The sequence below is a fragment of the Physeter macrocephalus genome, chromosome 5 (genome assembly GCF_002837175.3).
Source record: "Physeter macrocephalus isolate SW-GA chromosome 5, ASM283717v5, whole genome shotgun sequence".
Lineage (NCBI taxonomy): Eukaryota > Metazoa > Chordata > Mammalia > Artiodactyla > Physeteridae > Physeter > Physeter macrocephalus.
Genome location: NC_041218.1, coordinates 67,244,120 through 67,263,821, shown reverse-complemented (window position 1 = coordinate 67,263,821; position 19,702 = coordinate 67,244,120). Strand labels below are relative to the sequence as shown.

General features: G+C 38.2%; 1 pseudogene; it reads right to left on the bottom strand.

Annotated features, from left to right (window-relative positions):
* Positions 1-17,989: 17,989 nt before the first annotated feature.
* Positions 17,990-18,927, bottom strand: LOC102977932 (melanoma-associated antigen 10-like; annotated as a pseudogene).
* Between the last annotated feature and the right edge of the window lie 775 nt (positions 18,928-19,702).

Genomic DNA, 19,702 nt, shown 5'->3' with positions numbered 1-19,702 from the left:
ACTAATGTCCTTTTTCTGTTTCCAGGTCCAATCCAAAATACTACAGTGTGTTTAGGCATCATGTCTCCTAGTTTCCTCCAGTTTATGGAATTTTCTCAGTAGTTTCTTGAGAGTTTTAAAGATTACTGGTTAAATGTTTTGTAGAATGTCACTCAATTTGGGTATAGCTGATGTTTTCTCATGATTAAACTGAGGTTCTGGGTCTTGAGGAAGAATACCACATAGAGGAAATGTCTTTCTCACTGCATCCTATCAGATGCACATGATACCAACATATATTATCACTGGTGAGCTTAACTTTGACCACTGTTGGACAGTGTGCAAGGTTTCTCCCCTGTAAAGTCACTATTTTTCCCTTTCCATAGTCTGTTCTTTACAAGTGAGTCATTAAATCCAGCCCAGACTAAAGAGTAGAAGAATTGAGGGCTTCCCTGGTGGCGCAGTGGTTGAGAGTCCGCCTGCCGGTGCAGGGGACATGGGTTCGTGCCCCGGTCCGGGAGGATCCCACATGCCGCGGAGTGGCTGGGCCCGTGGGCCGTGGCCGCTGAGCCTGCGCGTCCGGAGCCTGTGCTCCGCAGCGGGAGGGGCCACAGCAGTGAGAGGCCCGCGTACCACAAAAAAAAAAAAAAAAAAAAAAGAGTAGAAGAATTGAGCTCAATTTTCTGGAGGTAGGAGTATAAAAAATTTTGTGTAGGTGTTAAAATGACCATAATAATTAATACATAATTTTTGGAGGGGATACTTTGGCACTATGCAACTATCCTGTTTCTCCTTAAAGTTTTGTCCTCTACTTTTAGCACTCATCAGTGTAATTTGTTTGCAGCAATTGTTACTGTTGTGTTCTTAATGGTGATTTTCTGTTTCTCATACTTCTATATTTAATCTTTGGAATTCTTCTGTAAGGAAGGTTTGTTCTTTCTCTCCCATTTGTTTATTTAATTTGTTTATTTAAAAGTTTGGAAAACTTTTTCTGATAAGGTTCAGAGAGTAAATATTTTAGACTCTGAAGACTAGATTTTGAAGGAAAAATCAAAAGTACCTATTACTCTAATAACTTGCTGTAAGACATTGTTCCAAACTTTGCAACCTTTTGTGATTCTGGCATCTGTGGTCTACTCTTAATTGTGTGTGTGTAAAAGAGCATTTCATAATAAGACATATCTTTTTAAAAACTGAGACATTTGAACACTGTCTTCTGGATACATTTTAGTTAATGGAAGGTAAAATATGCTCTTGAGAGAACTTGGTGCTGTTTGAAGAGTTGACAATTGGAAGATATTTTTTCTTAGTGGAAACACAATCTCTTAAAACCTCAGCCAATTTCAGATGTGGGTTCCTATATTTTGTAGATGATAAAACTGATGCTTGGAGGACTTAAGTAAATTTTGTGAGGTCATATATAGGGCTGGGACCAGAATCTAGACTCTGATACTAGTGAGCTGTTTCTTCCATTATCCTTTGCTGCCACATACAAGAAGAAATGACTATGTCAGATAAAAAATGTAAAGTTAAGCTAGTCTTTTAAAAAGTTTTACAACTATATTGATTTGAGCGACCATTACATATAATATTGGAAAAAGAAAATCCTTGTCTATTTGGTGATTATGACTGCTCACTGCTGGGAAAGGTGGCAAGCAATAAAGAAGTGTACAGAAACAAAACAAGAGCTCTGGCTACTATTTGTTTCAGCAATTGTCAGGAAAGATGAATTAGTACGAATTCCCCAGAGGTGGCATGATATGTAAGACTAATAAAACGATACCTGATAATTCCCTTGAAGAATGAAAGAATAACCTCAAAGAAGAATGAGAATTAACAAGAAATGAGATCAATCTTTCACAGCACCATGAAGGTTAGAAAGATAAAGCTATAGTACTCCAAAAGCCATGAAATTACTTCTAAAGGCAATAATCAATTTAGTGGGAAACATTAGAAAACTACAAGTCAAAAACAACATCAACAAGAATGGTAATCCCTGGAGGTCACAACCATTGAACAAAATGCCTGCTAAATCCTGTTTCCCTCCCCCTGCTTCTCAGCTAAGATCGATTCTATGCTGAATTCTGGGCCTGAAACAGCTGTTTCCTGAGGAGAAGTCTTTTCACTTACGAAGAATTACCTTTCCTTCCCTGCTTTTTACAAAAAAGGAAGGGAGGGAGGGAGGGAGGGAGAGAGGGAGGGAGAGAGGGAGAGAGGGAGGAAAAGAAGAGGGAAAAAAAGCCTACCATTGTCCATTTTCTTCCTTATTATTTTCTTTAGACTGGTTGATCAAAAGACCTTCAATGAAATAGATTAGTTCAGCATTCTTGTGTTTCTCACAATACTATAATTGTGTAAATCATCACAAGTAATGATTTTCTTGATCATTTCAAGTCTTTTCTGAGTAATATACATTGCTCTTGCTCTGATAATCTACACTGACTCTCTTCTCACATTCGATTTTCAATTGAAAATTTCAGTCCATAATTACTTATTAAGTTTGCACTTCGTTATGCCCTGTGGATACTGGATGGAAGATCATCTCAGTATTCAAGCAAAAACTGATGTCTAGTTAAGTAGCTCCTTATTCCGTTTGAGAAAATCTTTTTCCGTGTGAGGTAGAACAACTTTGGACATTGGCTGGGCAAGTGTAGCCAGGTTAGAATGATAGTTTACTGTATTTTTCTAAGTTTTGTAAAATGAACACATATGATCTTTGATAATCACAGTAATATTAACCTTTTTTAAAAAATTAAAGACATCAAAACAGAAATTTAGATTGATTAAAAATGAGAAAGTGTGAATATATTTTATTTCTTTAATTTTACTTATATATTTGCTTATACATTTAGTTTTCGTCACATAATAAATATACCTCTTTGGGCTTCCCTGGTGGCGCAGTGGTTGAGAATCTGCCTGCCGATGCAGGGGACACAGGTTTGTGCCCCGGTCTGGGAGGATCCCACATGCCACGGAGTGGCTGGGCCCGTGAGCCATGGCCACTGAGCCTGTGCGTCCAGAGCCTGTGCTCCGCAACGGGAGAGACCACAACAGTGAGATGCCCGCATACTGCAAAAAAAAAAAAAAATTAAATTAAATAAGTAAATAAGTAAATAAATAAATATACCTCTTTGAAGGAACGATTGATTCTTCCATACACTTCTCCTCCTCACTCTCAAGTCCCATTACCTAGAGATGGGCATTTCCAATTATTTAATTCATTGTTCTAGTGCTTTAGTTCATATTTCTAAATAACATGTACATACTGATACTTGCTGATTTTCAGTTACAGATATCTATTGAATTCTTTTTTAAAATTAATGAATTTAATATATTAATTAATTTATTTGGTGGCACTAGGTCATAGTTGCAGCAGGCGGGCTCCTTAGTTGCAACTTGCCAGCTCCTTAGTTGCAGCAGGCAGGCTCCTTAGTTGCAGGTCGCCGTACAGATATCTATTGAATTCTTTTTTAAAATTAATGAATTTAATATATTAATTAATTTATTTGGTGGCACTAGGTCATAGTTGCGGCAGGCGGGCTCCTTAGTTGCAACTTGCCAGCTCCTTAGTTGCAGCAGGCGGGCTCCTTAGTTGCAGGTCGCCAGCTCCTTAGTTGCAGCATGTATGTGGGATATAGTTCCCTGAGCAGGGATTGAACCTGGGCCCCCTGCATTGGGAGCTCGGAGTCTTAACCACTGCACCACCAGGAAAGTCCCTATCTATTGAGTTCTACTGGATGAGGTTTTACTTCTTCTCTTTGGCTCCTCTCCTCCCATCACACACAGTTTCCCTTTTCCTGCAGTTCCAATACACATATTCATAATTGTTGGTTAAATCAATATTTAGCATTTGCAATATTTATGCATAACTAAATATTAATCACAACAAAGGCTGTTCATTTTCTGGCCGCATAAAATATACCTTTGGTTTTCTGGGAAAGAAACTGTGTTGACTCCCTCCCATTGGTAGCTTCTGGCTTCTCCCTGTGGTAACACTGACTTTTTTTTCCAGTCTTCCAAAGGAAACACGCTTCACAGTGAAGTATTGAGCAAAAAAATTTTACCAAAGACCCGTTAGGGGAGGCTTTAAATGGGCATGGGTCATATACTATATGCCACACAACATTTTCGCTTCTCTAAAAATCTCCCTGAGGAATCAGTTCCCATGTCTTTTTTTCTAGGTTGCCTGACAGTGAAGATCTTTCTGTTTTCCCTCCTTCCTAGTAATTTATGTAATTCCCTGTGCATAGAGCTGTCTCTAATTCTCCCGCCTTTTGCTTTGCCCCAGTCCTTTCTGATGGTATGTATTGTAGTTCTTCTCAGGCTTTTCATCCTCAGAGACAAACTATGACATCAGTGGCATGTCTGTGAAAGAGCTTTGTGTCAGTCAGGATAGGCTAGGTTATTCCCTGGTAACGAATAACCCCTAAACATCAAGTACTTAATATTAAAAAAAATTTCTTGCTCATGACACACGCCCAGTGGAAGTTGGTAGGAGGCGGTCTGCACCATGCTGATTTATGCTTCCATGATCACGGCCACAGCAGGAAAGGTAACACATGTCATTTTCACTCATATTTTATTAGAAAAAACAAGTCACATGACTACACCCAACTTTATTAGAAAAAACAGGTCACATGTTCACAACTAACTTTATTAGAAAAAGCAAGTCACATGTCCATACTTAACTCTAATACTTACCCTACTGTGTGCCAAGAAGGATACAGTATATTTTATATTTTAAAATAACTCTAATGACAACCTTAACCATTATAGTACGTATAGGGACTCTCTATACTGCAAACAAAGGAGACTCTTACAAATAACATATATATATACATATATAGTTATTGTTATTGCTATATATATACTATTCATAGAAAAATCTCTTGACAAAATTCAACAGAATTTCATGGTTTCTTTTATATTTACATTTATTGGGAGTTGCTGACCTTCTTGAATCTTTGAGCTTATATAAGTTCTTCCCCAAAAAACTTGCAAAATGTTTGCCATTTACACTAAATATTTTTCTGCCCAGGTCTCCTTCTACTTTCTTTTAGAGAGTCCCGTTGTTATACTGTTTGATATTGTCCCACAGGTCATGGCAGCTCTGTTCATTATTTTTCAGTTTATTCACTGTTCCTTTTGAATAACTTCTATTAATCAGTCTTTACATTCTTTAACAATTTCTTCCACTATCTCCAGCAATTTTTCATTTAAATTATTGAATTTCAGTTCAACTTTGGCATTTTTTATTGTTTTCACTTCCCTCCTGGGTTCTCCTTCTCCTTACTCATTATTTTCTGATTTAAATGAAATAAACATTTTACTTTTCTGCTTTAAACATATTTAAAATAGCTTCCTTAATGTCTTTGTCTGCTGAATCCAACATAGTTGCCTGATCATCACTGATGTGCTTTAGGGATTGGTGCCCATCCCCTCGAAACCCAGGCACCTTTATAGAGATAATTCTCTCTGGTCCTCCATTGCCTGATCACTCACAGAAATGGTGAAATCACAGAGCTGACCACTGCAGAAGAGGGCCTCTAATGGCCACCCCAGGAAAAGTCTGAAGTACCGTAATCTGGACTCAGCCTGAACTAATGTTGTTTTTTCTGGGATCTGCTAACACATCTGTTTCTATTGTACAGACAAGAAATGACTGTTAGGGCATTGGCAACTCCTTTTCTAAGCCATTAGATTGAACTAGTCTCTATCTGGAGTGAGAACCTATCACTCTAGAGTCCCCTCTTTAGTCAGGGATCTTAGTTGGATTATGAGGCCAGGAGGGGACACTACAAATTCCCTTATGTAGTTAAACATTAATTGTGAGTCTTAAATACCCAAGTAAAGGACCACTCATTTGGGAAGTATGTAATGTGTCATAAGTTTCATCTTTGGAGTAGATAATTTGTCATATACATTTTACCACCTCTTGGTGTCTGGGGTCTACCTCTATGCATCTGTTTTATAGCGTACATTTTTAAATTACCTTTTAAAAGATCACTTTCACTTTTTAAAAAGTGAAAATAACTTTTTTCTCATTACATATATTTTGATAGCTTCTAGGAAAAAGGAGGGCCCAATTAGCCTGACTCACTTCTAACTTATCCATTGGATCACCAGTCTAATAGAGGAAAATGTAATCTCCCTTACCTTAAAACATCTTCAGAAGACATTCTTCTGTGAGTTTACCTTTAAATTCATTAATTATTACATTAACTTAAAGTAATATAAAGGCTATTTAATTTTTTCAGAAGGTGACATCCCAACTTCTGAGAAATGAAAACGAATCTAAGGCAAAACCTTAATTATTACATGCATATTTGGTTTGTTACCGTAATACATTTAAGTTAATTATTAAAACTCTAAAACAAAAACTATTTAATGCTGAGAACATTGAAAACACTGAAAATAAATTTATCTCAGAGAGTAAAATTCTAGTCAGAAACTGAATATCAACTATTAAACATTAACTATAGGGCTTTGAGAAAAGGATATTAGTATAATGATAATCTAGGCATTTACTCACAGCAGAATATATTTCTGATTGAGAGTAACTATCATTTCAGGTCCACTAAACAAATATATACTACCCATTCATTTCATGCAAACCTCTGACGAGCTGCCTATGGAAACAAATGTCTCTCGTTGCTCAACTAGGCTGGGTTCAAATTGGTGGCTTGGGGGTGAAAGGTTGTGGATTCTGTTATCAATCATCTAAGCTACGCATTCCTCCAGGAGCAAAGCAGTGGCTCAGTCAAGGGAGGGAAGAATTATTTGATTCAACTCATTAACACATTGTTAGCAAATATCATCTTGTATAAAATATGAACAGCATTAAAAGTAGCTACTTTTTATTGGAACATATGGAACATATGTGAAGAAAATGTGCCAAATCCAACATTCTGTAAATTGCTATGAATTGTTAGTGAGAAGATTCATTTGCAGTTCTGAGGCATTTCTTGCCTGTGACTGTCAAACAATGGCAGTATGATGGATTGAGTTACCCCAAGCAGATGTCTCATGAATACAGTCTGTGGCCTCTGTCAGATAATATTACAGACCTGACTTTTACACTGACTGTTAACATACTTGTGATATAAGTTATTTTAGCTTTCTGCCACACTATTTTTTATTTCTGTGTGTTAGATACACAGTAGAGAGTAACAAATGATTGTGGATATGTGGCTGGCAGAGAAGTCAAGAGCTGCAGTTTGGGATACTCGTCGCTTCATGAGGATAGCTCACATACATAATTTCTGAAAACAGAATACAAAAAGATGAAGACAGAATGTAGTCTTGTGATTAGCTAGCATTAAATATTCAATAAAAATGTGAAATGTACTCTTGTGCTTTTCTCTGAGATAATCTGAACTTCTAAAACACTGTGACATAATACCTTTTCTGAAAGGATTCCAAAATGGTTTCAACTGCAATTTTATGCCAAATTTATCAGCTGCTTACCTTGTGCCATATAGTGTTCTAGAATACAGAAATGGACAAACCCAACAAGTTACCTAGCTTTGTGTTACTTATATTCTACTGAGAAGAGAGAATATAAATGGATAAACAAATGATAATGATAGTTTTAGTAAGATAAGTGAAACGGGAGTCATGCAGTTTTATACCTTAGATAGGTTATTTATAAAAGGCCAGTATGAGGAGATAACATGTGAGTAGAAGTTTGAATAAAAAAGAAAACAAGTTGTGAGAATATTTAAGGTAAACATCATTTCAGACAGAAAGGACAATTAAAGGACTATCATAGAGAATTTGCTTGGAGTGTTCAGGAATTGGCAAGAAGATCAGTGTGGCTGGATGAAAACGAATGAGGGAAGGAAAGGCAGGCTATGAGATGAGAGTTATCCATGGGCTAGATCATTTGGGACCACAAGTTATATAAATGCTTTGGGTTTTGTTCCAAGTGTCATAGGTACGGTTAGAAGGCTTAAGAGCAGGGAATTGATAAATTATTTACCTGTTAAAGAACTTCTCTGGCTGTTGTGTGGAAATAGACTCTAGAGGGTTAAGAATTGAAGAAAAGAAGCTATTACAGTAGCCCAGGCTAGAATTCATGATGGATGGAACCAAATGACTATAAGAAGTAGTATTCCTCCTCAGGACATAATTAAGGCTGATAGGATTTTGAGTCCAAGAGGAACAAAGGCATCAAGAATGTTTCTAAGAGGTTTTACCTGACCAGCTGGGTAAATGGTGGGGCCATTACCTTAGTTATGGAACATTAGAAGAGAAGCTGTTTTGAATGGCAAAGGGATCAACACTCTATTTTGGACAGGATAAATGTATGAGAAGATGCCTCTTAGATCACTGTATTTATTTTCTATGCTGCATGACAAATCATCACAAACTTAGTGACTTAAAACAGCCCAAATGTATTTTTTCACAGTTTCTGTGGGATTGGAGTGTCTTGCTGTGACTTAGCTGGATTCTCTGCAAGCCTGGAAATAAGCTGTGAGCCATCTGGGTTCTCATCTGGCAGCTTGACTGGGGAAGGATCTGCTTCCAAGCTCACTCAGATTGTTGGCAGACTTCCTTTCCTTGCAGCCTTAGAAGTTATGGAATCTTGCTTCTTTAAAATCAGCGAGGAGAGCAAGACTCTAGAGCAATCAGCTAGTCTTACATAATGTAACATAATCACAAGAGTGATGTGCCATATTCAAGTCACAGCCCTGCCCACACTCAAGGGGAGGGGATTCTACAAGGGCATGAAAGCCAGGATGTGAGGATCTTGGGGACCACCTGAAAGTCTATATACACCCAAGTGGATAAACTAAGTAGGAAATTGAATATATATTCCAGAAGGAATATCAAAGCTGGAGAGAGAAGCTTTAGAGTTATCAAGGTATTGATATTTCAAAGCCTTGGGTCTGGAGGAAAATATAATCAATAATGACATGGAAATGATAGTCATTTTGTGTCAACGGACTAGAGAGGGAATATTCCAATCAACTAGATTTTTTTAAAAGGTGCAGAAAATAATCCTAGGATCAGTTTTGCTACTGAATGGGTCAGTTCTTGTCTGCCTTAACATGGTTGCTACTCTTAACTAATTGTTGGCTACTATCAGAGGGTTAGTATGTGCCACACAAATATTGTGCTAAGAGTTTTTAAAAGGTCATCTCACTTTATGCCTGTAATAAACTAATGAGATAGACAATATTGCTATTTTTAATTGACAAGAAAACTAATGCTTCATAGTGCCTCCCTTTGTGTCCAACTTGCCTGGGTCCTGATTCCAAGTCTCCACTTCTGATCACTGATTGGTGTTCTTTATGCCTGCGTGGGTTTGCCATTCTTCTTGATTTGTTTTGTCTTGTCCTCCATCCAGATAGTATCAAGTTACTTCCTCCTTCCCTTGGGAGCTGTCAGCATATACTTTGCAGTCTGCAATTGGTTCACCACTGTGTAATAGACATGATCTTTTACAAATTTCAATATTTTCTCTAAAGACCAAGATATCTGAGCAATTCAAAACTGAATTAAAGTAGTGCACAGGAAGGAATAGGAAAGATCTATTAGTTTGAACCTAAAGAAAGAGGAAGTCCAAAAGAAAAGAAGGAAGGTATTTATGAGCATGAGAGAAAGAAGTAAACATATTCATCATTCTTACAATTACTATGCAAGTAGGCTATATGCATTATATATAAGAATAACCCAGGAATTATGGCTTGAAGAATGAATTTACTTTCTTAAATGTTAAAAAAATGATGACGCAAAATATGTTTCTCAATTATAATGGAATGCGTTATAGTAGAAATTTTAGTTGATTCCTTTTTGTCATTTTGTACTTAGCTCCTGGTGAATGGTTATAACTAATACATATTAGACAGTGCATTCATTTACTGTGGTTCAAATTATATGTAGGATGTGGTTTAATACATCTCTTTCACTCTAAGCATTGTTATCCTTGACCCAATATTAGCATTAAGATATGTCTCTATTGCGTATTCAAATCAAGGTGTACAAGTACATAGAAGATCGTTTTTCTCACTGAAAAACAGTCCGAGAAAAAATAATTACAGTTAAAAAAAAAAAAAAACTCTGAAATTTACATTAGCTTTTCCTATGGAAAACTCTGGTCTAATATTTCTGCATAGATGTTTTGAAGAATGCAACCTTAATGATTCTAGATATATGCAAATCTCTTTCATATCAGAGGTATAGAGCATGTGCCTCTATAAAACTGCATGTTCATAAAGTCATTGTTGACCCTCTTATACTTGTTCATCATAGTAACCTGATCTAAAGACATAAGTATAATGTGTAGGGTTGACTCTTCCTGAGAAGGCTTCTAAATAGCATGCTTAGTTCCAATAAGTATTATTGATGGAATACATTCCAGCCAAGACTAGTTCTTTATTTTACTCATTCTTTATGTAGTAGAATCTGCTGTAATTAGGGGAGAAAAATTAGTCTCTAAATGCAAATTATCTCAATTTGTATGATATCTACCTATGCTAATTAGTTCTAATATTTTACAGCATTTACTCTGGAGTTTCTTTTACATTTTATTATAAAGAAAACAAAATTGAATACCTAGCCTTTTTTTTTTAATTGTAATCATCTTTTTCTCATTATTTCTACTTCCTGTAATTGTCTAGAATTTAAAAAATGTTAACTCAGAGCTATGAGCTGACCCCTCAAAATACACAGGGAACAATCCTCCACAAATTCACACTGTAATGGGCAAGGATGTTGTAGGCTGGTACTAATTTTGCTTACCTTCCAATCCCCTGAAGGAACAGAATAACGCCAAATACTACTTGGCCACAATTTCATGTTTTCTAACTTTTGAATCACATTGTAGGTACTTTCTAACAGCATACTGAGGACATAGAAGCAATAACAGGTTTATCGACAGTGGCTGGACAATGACCAGCCATCTCACATTTTTGTGTTTTATAGGAAAACATCAGTGCAAGGAACCCAAGGCTTGCTTTTCTGGACTCATGATTTTTTTTTTTCCTGAAAGGAGCTGTAATCTGTGCCTTAAAAAAAATATGGTAAGTGACTTGAAGAGATTTCACCTTTATGGGACTTTATTCAGCCTGGAGGAAAATTGAATTTAGACTGCAGGTAAAACTTAATCTAAACTACTTGGCCTGCCAGACGGGCTTCATATTCTTTACACTTCACTTCAGAGATTAAAGACAGTCTACATTTAATAAAAGTATTCTACAGAGTTTTCCTTAACCTTCTTCATATTAGCATACAAATGTGCCTTTTTTGTGGGAATTTTGAAGATTCTTTGTATCCATTTCTAGTGCATATGGCAAACATAGGCGACTTCAGAGTATTTACTAATCTGACATTAAATTAATGTACTATATTATCTATGTGAAATTGTTTAAAACATGTGATATATTCTGATTTCATTCTGGATTTACCACTTACAAAGTGGTGATGATCTTTAACCAGTATGACTAAAGAAGTTGGTTCAGTCTGTTCTGGCATATGTCCTTTAAATCCAAATTGCTCCTGATCTATGTATTCTGAGTCTTCACTAAAATGACTTCATGCTTCAAAGCCATTACTACTAAGTCTTTGTACACAAGATTTCAATGTTAATTTTTTATTAATACACTTTACATTGTGGAATATTTTAGACTTGTAAAAAAGTTACAAAGAAAGTACAGACAGTTCCTGAATGTTCCTCATTCATTTTCCCTTTATATTGACATCGTACCTAACCAAGGCACATATGTCAAAAAGAGCAATTAGCATTGGTACTTTACTATTAAAAAAACTACAGACTTTATTCAGATTCTTCCGTTTTTTCTAGGATCAAATTTTTATTCCAGGATACACAGTGGTGATAGTCAATGTTAGTTTGTAAGCACCGAGGTTTTATCCATTGCTTTCCTCCATTATACTCTAATTGGGCTTGCTTCATGGTCCTGAGAATGTCTTCATGTTCTTAATGCTCTAGTTAATAGTACACTCATTTGAATTCTCTGAGCTTAGTGGCTTCTGTGTCCAATTTGTTGAATTGTTGTTCTTGGCGGAATCCATAGCCATCAATGACTAAAATGATGGTAGGAGAAAGATGATGATGGCATAAAGAATATAGAGAAAGAGGTTTGGTTAAATGGTTTTTGGTAGATAGACCCTTTTCATGCATGAAATCTCAACTTACAATGTATCTCCATTACTGCAGTTCCATGAAAAGACCTAGGACATTTTAAACATTCACAAGGCAACAAGAATCAGGACAACAATTAATATCACACACAATCAGCCTTTGAAACTGAATGTATCAGTTTAGTTTTCCTAACCAATCAAAAAATAAGGTCATTCTTATACAAATTTGTTGTTTAGAGTTATTAGGTTAAAAACCTTAAGAATTATACTTTTACATATATATATTTAACTTTTTATTTTATATTGGAGTATAGTTAATTATCAATATTGTGTTAGTTTCAGGTGTACAGCAAAGTGATTTAGTTATACACATACATGTATCTATTCTTTTTCAGATTCTTTTCCCATTTAAGTTGTTACATAATATTGAGCAGAGTTCCCTGAGCTATACAGTAGATCCTTGTTAGTTATCCATTTTAAATATAGCAGTGTGTGCATGTCAATCCCAAACTCCCTAACTATCCCTTCACCAGCCCCCACCGCTTCCCCACTGGTAACCGTAAGTTATTTTCTAAGTCTGTGAGTCTGTTTCTGTTTTGTAAATAAGTTCATTTGCATCATTTTTTTTAAAAATTCCACATATAAGCGATATCATATGATATCTCTCTAATGTATTTCTAAAATGTATCTGTTATGTATTATATATAGATTTCTATATAATACATATACATAGGTACATTTATACATAATACCTATACATATATACATGTATATAACTTAGATACATTTAAAAATATTTAAAAGTGTAATCCTTAAGATTTTTAATCTGCTAACTCTCTAAACAAGTATATATATGACATATATATGCGCACACACACACACACACACACACACATTTAGTGCTAGAAATTTTCCTCTCAGCACTGCTTTAGCTGTCTCCATCAAATTTTGATGTTTGATTTGCATTTTTAGATTACCATTTAGATTTATCTATTTTGTTTTTGAGTGTATTCTGTATAACTTTTTCGTGGTTGCTATATTATATATATTTTTGTGCATGTATGTGTGTTTGTGGTATATCTATACATTTGTATTATATCTATATATCTATATCTATGTCTATACTATGATATTTCCAGCCCTATCATTTTTATCTTCCCTTCGGACTTGGATGACAAGAATGTTAAAACTTTTGTTATAGTCCTGCAGATCCCCAAGGGTCTATTTGTCTGTCTATCTGTCTATCTAGCTAGCTATTTTTTTTTAATTTTATTTACTTATTTATTTATTTATTTTGGCTGTGTTGAGTCTTCATTGCTGCACACAGGCTCTCTCTAGTTGCGGCTAGCAGGGGCTACTCGTCATTGAGATGCATGGGCTTCTCATTGCGGTGGCTTCTCTTGTTGCAGAACATGGGCTCTAGGCATGTGGGCTTCAGTAGTGGCAGCTCGTGGGCTCAGTAGTTGCGGCTTATGGGCTTAGTTGCTACGTGCCATGTGGGATCTTCCCGGACCAGGGATCGAACCCATGTCCCCTGCATTGACAGGCAGATTCTTAATCACTGTGGGACCAGGGAAGTCCCAACTAGCTATCTATTTATTGATTGATGTGTAACATTCTCTTTGCTCTTCAAACTGGTTAAAGAGTTAGATATGAAAATCCATTAAACATTCTCCTCTATGAAGTGCAAGTAGAACTGAAAAAGAATATAATAATAGAATAATATGTGGCTCTGTAATGAACAATATTTATATAGTTATAATGAGATAAGTGCTGTTATGGGCTATAAACTTTTGTAATTAACCAATATTCAAAAGACAGAAAATTTATTATTATTATTCAATAGAATGTAAATATTACCAATCTTGCAATAAAAATACAATGTACAGGTAGAACTGGAAGATAGACTGAGGAGAGGTGGGAAAATTGTAATACCATCATCTTGCAAAGTAGGCAGTCAAAATATCATATCTGTGAATGATGGAATAAAAAATAAGGTTTTAAACTGTTACTATTCCACAGTAACTTATAAGATAGGAACTAGATGCTCATCAAACTTTTTTTTTAATACAGCTAATCTAAGTTTCTAGTTACCACTGCAGCTTGCCACAACTGAATTATGGCCAGTAAATTGTAGAAAGAAATAATATACACCATTTACTGATTTCTCAAAATCAGGTCATGTTTTAATTTTTTACATTCTCCCCCATACTTTTCTTATGCAGCTTTATTTTCTCTGGGATGTCTATTGTCTTTCATTTCTCTTTTTGGAAGAAAAAGTGTTTCCCTTCCTCACCATATCTTTATTATTTTCATCTCATTCATTCATTGTATTTCTTGGTATCCATTCCATTATTCTTCCTCAAGCCTGCTGACTTCTTATTTTGGTTTGAATACTCACTTCATACTCGGACTGTGACTTTCCTGTATAGCTTTTTGAATTTTTCCACAAGATTCTAGTTTGCTTTGTTCTGGCATTCTATGTTTTTATGAAATCAGCAAGATGTTCTAAACTTATGAGTAAGAAGAGGTAATATTTGTGCCAAATTTTTCATCTTAAACCAGAGCCCATGATAGCATTATAAATTACTCATGATTCAAATTAATAGCAAACACCACGACAGGAAATAAATCATAGAAGCAATAGGTCTATATGATCCATTAAAGCATGTAAAGATTCTGCCGCATTTTTATTCATGTTTGAAAAGATGAGAGTTTTTTTTAATAATATTTATGTAGATTTAGTACAATTCTTCTAAAATCTGAATAGAATTGAATAATCACTGAAAAACAACTTCCAAAGGTTGAGCAAGTTGTGTTCTCATTTAGAAGAATTATTAATAATATTTCTCTTTCTCACAGTTACTAACTCTAATGCTTCTTAACTGAATCTTAACTCTAATGATTGCTCAAAGCTAGCAAGGAGTGAATGTGATGATGGTGAGAAGACATTTTAAATGTAACTGAGAGATTAATTCATTAGCTTATAAGTATTTGAATGTACAAAAATCTTGAGATCAGGTTCTGTATCAAATTAGTTAATGCCTTCAATGTTATTACTAAATTAAGATGCTAAAGTCTCTTCTCTTATCATTTGCTCCTTTATTACTGGAAAAGACAACTGTGCTAGCCCGTAAGATTCCTGTAGGCTTATACTAGAAATTTTTTTTTTTTTAACTTTCAGGGAAATTTATTAAAGAGAAACATTGACTGAAACCATTGAACAGAGAGCATGATAACACAGAGAGGAACTTCTAACGGCCACTGGAGCCAATGGGTCCCACCGCCCCCTCCCACAGTCCCCAGCAAGGTGCCTCTGCTACACCCCACCCGGCGGCCCTGCATCCCCCCACAGTCTCCCTTCCTGAGGGCCCCGTTGGTGGCCTCTCACCAGGATGATGGGCGCCGGCAATGCCTGCTCCCCCCAGGGCAGCCCCTTCCCCTCTGGCCCACATGCCTGGGGCCTGACCCTGCCCTATGGCAGGCACAGGACAGTCCCACAGCAGGGCACGCACCACTGAGCCGATGACATAGTGTCCCGAGGAACAACGGGGTGGCCGTTAATTGTACTGCTAATTACTTTCACATTTCCAAGTAAATTCCTATTCCAGTGCTGTGTTATCTAGTTTGGGATCACAAACTATGACGGAGTGTTTCCCAATTGATTTTACAAATAGCAAAATTCAGTCTTGAATTGGATAAGTACAAATATATGTGATCAGTGCCATTCACAAACTTAGAAACTGAAGCTTATTAAATACTATTATTAATATGCAGGAATCTGTTGCATTTTTATACACTAACAACAAAGTATCAGAAAGAGAAATTAAGGAAGCAATCTCATTTACCATCGCATCAAAAGGTTAGAATACCTAGGAATAAACCTACCTAAGGAGGCAAAAGACCTGTACACTGAAAACTATGAGAGTAATGAAAGAAACTGAAGACAACACAAACAGATGGAAAAATACATTGCATTCTTGAATTGGAAGCATCAATATTGTTAAAATGACCATACTACTCAAGTCAACCTACAGAACTGCAATCAATGCAATTCCTATTAAAATACCAATGGCATTTTTCACAGAAGTTGAACAAATAATTTTAAATTTTCTGTGGAAACACAAAAGACCCTGAATAGCCAAAAGAATCTTGAGAAAGAACAACAGAGCTGGAGGGATCATGCTCCCTGACTTCAGACTGCAGTACAAAGCTACAGTAGTCAAAACAGTATGGTACTGGCACAAAAACAGACAAATAGATCAGTGGAACAGGATAGAAAGCAAGAAATGAACCCCCACACCTATGGTCAATTAATCTACAACAAAGGAGGCAGGAATACAGTATACAATGGAGAAAAGACAGTCTCTTCAATAAGTGGTGCTGAGAGAACTGAACAGCTACATGTAAAAGAATGAAATTAGAGTATTGTCTAGCACCATATACAAAAATAAACACAAAATAAAGTAAAGGCCTAAATGTAAGACCGGATACTATAAAACTCCTAGAGGGAAACATAGGCAGAACACTCTTTGATATAAATCGCAGCAATATTTTTTTGGATCTGTCTCCTAAGGAAAAGAAGTAAAAGCAAAAATAAACAAATGGGACCTAACTAAACTTAAAAGCTTTTTTGCCTAACAAAGGAAACCATTGACAAAACTAAAAGACAACCTATTGAGTGGGAGAAAATATTTGCAGCTGAAATGACTGACAAAGGATTAATATCCAACATGTATAAACAGCTCATACAACTCAACATGAAGAAAACAAACATCCCAATTAAAAACATGGGCAGAAGAACTGAAGAGACATTCTTCCAAAGAGAAAATGCAGATGGCCAACAGGCACATGAAATGATCCTCCACATCGCTAATCATCAGACAACTGCAAATCAAAACCACAAAGAGATATCACCTCACACCTGTCAGAATGGCTATCATCAAAAAGAACACAAATAACAAATGTAGGCAAGGATGTGGAGAAAAGGGAACCCTTGTACGCTGTTGGGGGAATGTAGATTGGTGCAGCCACTGTGGAAAACAGTATGGAGGTTTCTCAAAAAACTAAAAACAGAACTACCATATGATCCACCAATTCCCCTCCTGGGTATATATCCCCCCAAAACCCCACTAATTCAAAAAGATCCATGCACCCCAATGCTCATAGCAGCATTATTTACAATTGCAAAGATATGGAGCTACCTAAGTGTCCATCGACAGACGAATGGATAAAGAACAGGTACTATATATGTACAATGGATTACTACTCAGCCATAGAAAAGGAACAAACTTTTGCCTTTTGCAGCAACATGGATGGACTTGGAGGGCAATATGCTAAGTGAAATAAGTCAGACAGAGAACGACAAATACTGCACGATATCACTCATGTGGAATCTAAAAAATACAACAAACTAGTGAATATAACAAAAAAGAAGCAGACTCAAAGGTACAGAGAACAAACTAGTGGTTTTCAGTAGGGATGAGGGAGGTGCACTACAGGGATGGAGGAGTGGGAGGCACAAACTATTGGGTGTAAGACAAGCTGCAAGGATGTATTGTACAGCATGGGGAATATAGCCAATATTTGGTAATAGCTATAAATGGAATGTAACCTTTAAAAATTGTATAAAAAATAAAATGTATTGGCATTTTAAAAAATCTTATATTAAAAAGAACAACATTTGAAAAATCACTAAAGGAAACAGATGAATTTCCATGTCATCGTAGAGAACAGGAACCCAAAGATGCTACACACCATGTTCCCCCAACTTGCCCGGGCCCTCACTACTAAGAAGGCTGACTGTTCCCTCTTCAAATTCAGAGTGAAGGATCAGCCTCCCTTCCTGCCCCACAGGAGAAGCTGCTGGACGTGGGCTTGGAAGGAGCCTGGCTGCTGCTCTGCCTCAGGCTCCCTCTTCCTCATCGCTCACAGCCTCTGCACACAGGGATGGGAAGGACCGGGGATCCAAGCTATTGACCCTGAGCAGATAGTCCAGAACCTGCCCCTTGCTGGTCTCTGCATGGGCCCGGGGACCCCACAAGAACTCGTAGCGGGCGGGGTCGCTGTGGGGCACCTGCCGGTACTCCAGGTAGCCCTCCTGCACCCACACTTTGGTGAGGAGCTCCCTGGGCTCCCCACAGGTGCAGTGCTACCTCCTGGCACACACACCCATCTTGCTAAGTGCTCCCCAGACCTCCTCCTCAGGGGCAACAAAGTCATCCTCTAGGAGGATCAGGCCCAGGAGCAACACCAGGAGGCCGGTCTTGGGCATGCTCTGCCTGTCACTCAGCATCCCATCGTAGGTGAGGCCCAGGGAGGGGACGAGGACATAGGAGTGATTGCTGGGGTCTGCTTCCTTCACGGCGAGGCCAAAGACCAGCTGCATGCACTCGGAGGCTCAGCTGAAGACCATGGGGAAGTGGTCCGGGTAATCTTTGAGGATAGTCAGCATTTCTGCCTTTGTGGTAGGCTCCTTTGTGCGATACTTGAGGAGCAGGAACCCTACCAGGTCAGCCACCTTCAGATGTAGTGCATCTTGGAGCAAGGACTCGGCATCTTCCTGGTCATGCCAGGTGCTCGGCCCTTCCTCATCTTGGGTGCTGAGGCCGTTGTCTTCAGATTGGCTCCATGGAGTGGTGGCCAGGGCAGTGGACGAGGGGCTCTGGGGGGACTGGGTTCCCCAGCATCAGCCACCTCCTCCAGGGTGCCCAGGAACAGGACAGAGTAAGAAGAGGAGGAGGAGGAGGAGGAAGGGGATGCGGCCTCCTCCCCCTCAGCCCCGAACAGCTGGGGCTCCACTGGGTCCTGAAGGTCTGCCTCAGGCTTGCGGAGCTCACTCATCTCGAGCAGGGGCATGATGACTGGGGTCTGGCTGCTGACAGGAGTGTGGGCAGGGGTGACAGAAAGGGACCACGGACAGGTTTTCTTTTGAGGGGTGCCCTCGGGCCTCACCGGGGTGCTCCTCCTGGGCGGCCTGTCCCCTGCCAACCTCACCTTGACTCCTGGCACTGCCTGGGCCTCTTCTGCTCTGTGACCTGAGGACACGTGCCTCAGACCTGGGCCTTCACCTCCCTGTTCCTGGAGCCCTTGCAGAGTCCAGCCCCCGCCTGTCTCCTGACTTTCTCTGACTCTGTGGATGACTCCGGAGTCCCGCTCAGAAGGATCTGAGGAGCTCGTCTCAGCAGTGCAGCCAGGAACTGTGCAGGGACTGTCCCAGGCACTCCGTGCGAATGCCACGTGGGTTTCCTGGTGCTCCCGGAAGCCCCAGGAAGATGAGGGAGAAAGTTCTAGACATCTCTTTACAGAGAAAGTGGTTGGATCAGAAGAGCATGTGAGGAGGTGCTTTGCTACTGTAGCAGCAGTAGTGGTGAGCCAGAAATGTTTAATGATAACATATTAGCTTGTTAATTTAAAACTTGGTGCTATGGACTTGAGGACATGGGGAGGGGGAAGGGTAAGCTGTGACAAAGTGAGAAAGTGGCAGGGACATATATACACTACCAAATGTAAATTAGATAGCTAGTGGGAAGCTGCCGCATAGCACAGGGAGATCACCTCTGTGCTTTGTGACCACCGAGAGGGGTGGGATAGGGAGGGTGGGAGGGAGCGAGACGCA